A 6,000-nucleotide genomic window follows, 5' to 3' on the forward strand; every position below is an offset into this window, starting at 1 on the left:
TGTACTCTTCTGTGATATCGTTACTGAAACTTTGCTGAACTTCTGCCTGAGTCATCTGTACATAAATAGTTTATGCTGTTCCCCCTGTGTGTACTCCTTGTGTCTTAATTAGTGTTTAGTGGGGTTGACTAAGAGCTCATCCCACCCGCTCACTATTTAGGGCCCAGCACTAGGGATACCTAGGGTCAGGTATCCATCTCGGCGCATAGGTGCGGAACCTATCTAGGGTGGTGAGGGACCCCATGGGCAAACATTACATTTGGTATGGGGTCACCATCTCCCCCTTCCCTTTCACCGGTCGCTTGGTACTCCCCCATACCTAGTGTAACACCCCTAAAAGTCCACATGGAAACACATGCAGATATTGTTGCGGATTTGCCCTTGCTAAATCCATTAATTGAGAATTTGTACGAGATCCAGTTGGGCAGCACGGTGGCTCAGTGGTTGAAATTGTACAAGATCCAGTTTGAGGATCCTGTTGGGCAGCACGGTAGCTCGCTGGTTGAATTTGTACAAGATCCAGTTTGGGGATCCTGTTGGGCAGCACGGTAGCTCGCTGGTTGAATTTGTACAAGATCCAGTTGGGCAACACAGTGGCTCAGTGGTTGGCTTTGTACAAGATCCAGTTTGAGGATCCAGTTGTGGAGCACGATGGCTCAGTGGTTGAATTTTTACAATATCCAATAGAGCAGCACAATGGCTCAGTGGTTGAATTTGTACAATATCCAATAGAGCAGCACAATGGCTCAGTGGTTGAATTTGTACAAGATCCAATAGAGCAGCACAATGGCTCAGTGGTTGAAATTGTACATGATCCAATAGAGCAGCACAATGGCTCAGTGGTTGAAATTGTACATGATCCAATTGAGCAGCACAATGGCTTAGTGGTTGAGCCACCGTGCTGACCAATTTGATCGTCAAAGTGAATCTTGTACAAATTCAGTGGTTAAATTTTTCAGGATCCAGTCGGGCAGCACAGTGGCTCAGTGGTTGAATGTGTACAAGATCCAGTTTGAGGATCCAATTGGGGAGCAGAATGGCTCAGTGGTTCAATTTGTACAAGATCTACTTTGACGATCAAGTTGGGCACCACAGTAGTTCAGTGACTGAATTTGAATTTGGACAAGATCCACTTTGAGGAGCCAGCTGGGCAGTATGGTGGCTCAGTGGTTGAATTTGTTACAAGATCCAGTTTGAGGATCCAGTTGGACAGCACGATGGCTCAGTGGTTAGCACTGTAGCCTTGCAGCTCTGTGGTCCTGGGTGCAAATTTCATTAAGGACAACATCTGCAAGGAGTTTGCATGGGCTTCCTTTGAGTTCTCCAGTTTCCTCCCACACTCCAAAGACATAACGATAGGGAATTTAGATTGTGAGCCTCAATGGGGACAGTGATGATGAGGTCTGTAAAGCTCTGCGAAATATGATGGCGCTATAAAAGTGAGTAAAATAATTAAATTATATGACTGTGTATGGTCAGATCAGATGTTGCTCCCTTTATCTAATGAACAGGACACCTGGTGACCGTAACTTCCCTCCGACGTGAAAGTGGTCGGCACTAGACATCCCCTTTAACACTCTTGATCTTGAGTCTGCAGGAGATAGTTTATTTTCTCACATAGGAGTTGAGGCTCAATACATTCATTTTTTTTTTACAGAAGATGCTCCAGCTTTATAATAGCCAACCTGACAGCTATTCTTCTCAGCTGGAGATGCCAGGGTCACACGATACAGATGCAGCAGAGCCGAATAAGTCATATAGAACAACACAATACAGATGCAGAAGAGCCGAATATGTCATATGGAACAGCACAATAGCTAAGCAATATAATCCAAAGACTTGATGACAAACTCAGAACAAACTAAACCAAGACTATAACAGCTATTCTTCTCAGCTGGAGCTGCCAGGGTCACACGATACAGATGCAGCAGAGCCGAATATGTCATATGGAACAACACAATACCTAAGCAATATAATCCAAAGACTTAATGACAAACTGAGAACAAACTAAACCAAGACTACAATTCTCATTCTGATCCCTGATTCATAGATACGCGGAAAGGAAATTATCAATCATACCCACATCTGATCAGAACTATATAAAAAAAGAATGAAAAGGCATGAATCACAATAAACAGAAAAGTTTGGCAGAGACATTCACGCTTCTCTCAATGTGGGGAGTGGATGCACAACTAGGATTCCGAGCATTGACGACTTCACTCCAAAGAGTGTGATTAATTCTCCCCAATTAAAAATTTGAGAACCATTGGCAATGAAAATCCTCTATCCTGCGTGCCAAAACATTGTATCAGACCATTGAACAGATTCTGTTTGTTTTAGCCACCAATGAATAGCAAGAAATACACAGATTTTACCAGCGCTGATATTGTTTGACGTCATTTTTGCATTACCCCAATTTAATATGCAGGGAGGAAATGGTTAATTGATCAATATAGCTCTACACCCCCACCCCCCTTTCATAGCAGACACTAAAAATACCAAAGAAACCTCAGCTGTCAGGAATATTTCCATCATAATAAAGCCACATCAGGGAGAAATCAGCAGCACTTAACCCTTTACTCCAAAGACATACAGATAGAGACTCTAGATTGTGAGCCCCGATGGGGACAGTGTTGCCAATGTATGTAAAGCGCTATGGCATTAATAGCACTATATAAATTAATAAATATTATTATTATTATTATATCTGTTGCAACTTTCTAAGAATTTATATCTACCAGGCAGACAGCTCACAACACATGATCCATTGACTCCTATTTGCAAACCAGTTAAAAGCATTAGGTTTCATTCACTAACTTCATATTAACTCCTTGTTTGCTGCAGCATAGTGATTACCTGTAAACTTTTAGGAAATCGTTCTGGAAGTTGGCAGCAAATCCAGAGCTATAAGGTGTAGTTGACTCGTGAGATACATTGTTGCATTAAGAAGTATCAATGTTGATGAAAGTTAATCAGTGTATAATAAATAAGGGTCTATGGAGAGATCAGCAGCTTTTAGGGTCTAGCAGGAGTAGGGGGCTTGGGTTGGGGGTGCTGGGCATGCAGGGGAGCTGGTTACCTGTTGCAGGCTGGATGCTGGAGGAGGCAGGAGCAGTGTGGAGCGCTGGATGGATGGATGCTGCAATGAGGGAGATCTGAGCTCAGCCCCATCCTCTACCTCCACAATACAAGCCTCTCTCTGCTCCATATTTGGGCATAGGAAGGGCTTCAGCTAGCCAGGGGCTCCTATACCTACACAGGAAGGGCTTCAGCTAGCCAGGGGCTCCTATACCTACACAGGAAGGGCTTCAGCTAGCCAGGGGCTCCTATACCTACACAGGAAGGGCTTCAGCTAGCCAGGGGCTCCTATACCTACACAGGAAGGGCTTCAGCTAGCCAGAGGCTCCTATACCTACACAGGAAGGGCTTCAGCTAGCCAGGGGCTCCTATACCTACACAGGAAGGGCTTCAGCTAGCCAGAGGCTCCTATACCTACACAGGAAGGGCTTCAGCTAGCCAGAGGCTCCTATACCTACACAGGAAGGGCTTCAGCTAGCCAGGGGCTCCTATACCTACACAGGAAGGGCTTCAGCTAGCCAGAGGCTCCTATACCTACACAGGAAGGGCTTCAGCTAGCCAGGGGCTCCTATACCTACACAGGAAGGGCTTCAGCTAGCCAGAGGCTCCTATACCTACACAGGAAGGGCTTCAGCTAGCCAGGGGCTCCTATACCTACACAGGAAGGGCTTCAGCTAGCCAGGGGCTCCTATACCTACACAGGAAGGGCTTCAGCTAGCCAGGGGCTCCTATACCTACACAGGAAGGGCTTCAGCTAGCCAGGGGCTCCTATACCTACACAGGAAGGGCTTCAGCTAGCCAGAGGCTCCTATACCTACACAGGAAGGGCTTCAGCTAGCCAGGGGCTCCTATACCTACACAGGAAGGGCTTCAGCTAGCCAGAGGCTCCTATACCTACACAGGAAGGGCTTCAGCTAGCCAGAGGCTCCTATACCTACACAGGAAGGGCTTCAGCTAGCCAGGGGCTCCTATACCTACACAGGAAGGGCTTCAGCTAGCCAGAGGCTCCTATACCTACACAGGAAGGGCTTCAGCTAGCCAGGGGCTCCTATACCTACACAGGAAGGGCTTCAGCTAGCCAGAGGCTCCTATACCTACACAGGAAGGGCTTCAGCTAGCCAGGGGCTCCTATACCTACACAGGAAGGGCTTCAGCTAGCCAGGGGCTCCTATACCTACACAGGAAGGGCTTCAGCTAACCAGGGGCTCCTATACCTACACAGGAAGGGCTTCAGCTAGCCAGAGGCTCCTATACCTACACAGGAAGGGCTTCAGCTAGCCAGGGGCTCCTATACCTACACAGGGAGGGCTTCAGCCAGCCAGGGGCTCCTATACCTACACAGGGAGGGCTTCAGCTAGCCAGGGGCTCCTATACCTACACAGAAAGGGCTTCAGCTAGCCAGAGGCTTCTATACCTACACAGGAAGGGCTTCAGGTAGCCAGAGGCTCCTATACCTACACAGGAAGGGCTTCAGGTAGCCAGAGGCTCCTATACCTACACAGGAAGGGCTTCAGCTAGCCAGAGGCTCCTATACCTACACAGGAAGGGCTTCAGCTAGCCAGGGGCTCCTATACCTACACAGGAAGGGCTTCAGGTAGCCAGAGGCTCCTATACCTACACAGGAAGGGCTTCAGGTAGCCAGAGGCTCCTATACCTACACAGGAAGGGCTTCAGCTAGCCAGAGGCTCCTATACCTACACAGGAAGGGCTTCAGGTAGCCAGAGGCTCCTATACCTACACAGGAAGGGCTTCAGGTAGCCAGAGGCTCCTATACCTACACAGGAAGGGCTTCAGCTAGCCAGAGGCTTCTATACCTACACAGGAAGGGCTTCAGCTAGCCAGGGGCTCCTATACCTACACAGGAAGGGCTTCAGCTAGCCAGGGGCTCCTATACCTACACAGGAAGGGCTTCAGCTAGCCAGGGGCTCTTATACCTACACAGGAAGGGCTTCAGCTAGCCAGAGGCTCCTATACCTACACAGGAAGGGCTTCAGCTAGCCAGGGGCTCTTATACCTACACAGGAAGGGCTTCAGCTAGCCAGGGGCTCCTATACCTACACAGGAAGGGCTTCAGCTAGCCAGGGGCTCCTATACCTACACAGGAAGGGCTTCAGCTAGCCAGAGGCTCCTATACCTACACAGGAAGGGCTTCAGCTAGCCAGAGGCTCCTATACTTACACAGGAAGGGCTTCAGCTAGCCAGAGGCTCCTATACCTACACAGGAAGGGCTTCAGCTAGCCAGGGGCTCCTATACCTACACAGGAAGGGCTTCAGCTAGCTAGGGGCTCCTATACCTACACAGGAAGGGCTTCAGCTAGCCAGGGGCTCCTATACCTACACAGGAAGGGCTTCAGCTAGCCAGGGGCTCCTATACCTACACAGGAAGGGCTTCAGCTAGCCAGGGGCTCCTATACCTACACAGGAAGGGCTTCAGGTAGCCAGAGGCTCCTATACCTACACAAGAAGGGCTTCAGGTAGCCAGAGGCTCCTATACCTACACAGGAAGGGCTTCAGCTAGCCAGGGGCTCCTATACCTACACAGGAAGGGCTTCAGCTAGCCAGGGGCTCCTATACCTACACAGGAAGGGCTTCAGCTAGCCAGGGGCTCCTATACCTACACAGGAAGGGCTTCAGCTAGCCAGGGGCTCCTATACCTACACAGGAAGGGCTTCAGCTAGCCAGAGGCTCCTATACCTACACAGGAAGGGCTTCAGCTAGCCAGGGGCTCCTATACCTACACAGGAAGGGCTTCAGCTAGCCAGGGGCTCCTATACCTACACAGGAAGGGCTTCAGCTAGCCAGGGGCTCTTATACCTACACAGGAAGGGCTTCAGGTAGCCAGGAGGTGCCTATACCTACACAGGAAGGGCTTCAGCTAGCCAGGGGCTCCTATACCTACACAGGAAGGGCTTCAGGTAGCCA

General features: G+C 49.2%; 1 protein-coding gene across 1 annotated transcript in view; it reads right to left on the bottom strand.

The window, feature by feature from the left end:
• BAIAP3 (BAI1 associated protein 3) overlaps window positions 1-3,135 on the bottom strand; it is a 335,128-nt gene extending 331,993 nt beyond the window's left edge. Inside the window, exon 1 of the mRNA XM_075318086.1 lies at window positions 3,080-3,135. The gene's annotated coding sequence lies outside the window, so the exon portion shown is untranslated. The remainder of the gene's footprint in view (window positions 1-3,079) is intronic.
• Between the last annotated feature and the right edge of the window lie 2,865 nt (window positions 3,136-6,000).

The sequence above is a fragment of the Anomaloglossus baeobatrachus genome, chromosome 7 (genome assembly GCF_048569485.1).
Source record: "Anomaloglossus baeobatrachus isolate aAnoBae1 chromosome 7, aAnoBae1.hap1, whole genome shotgun sequence".
Lineage (NCBI taxonomy): Eukaryota > Metazoa > Chordata > Amphibia > Anura > Aromobatidae > Anomaloglossus > Anomaloglossus baeobatrachus.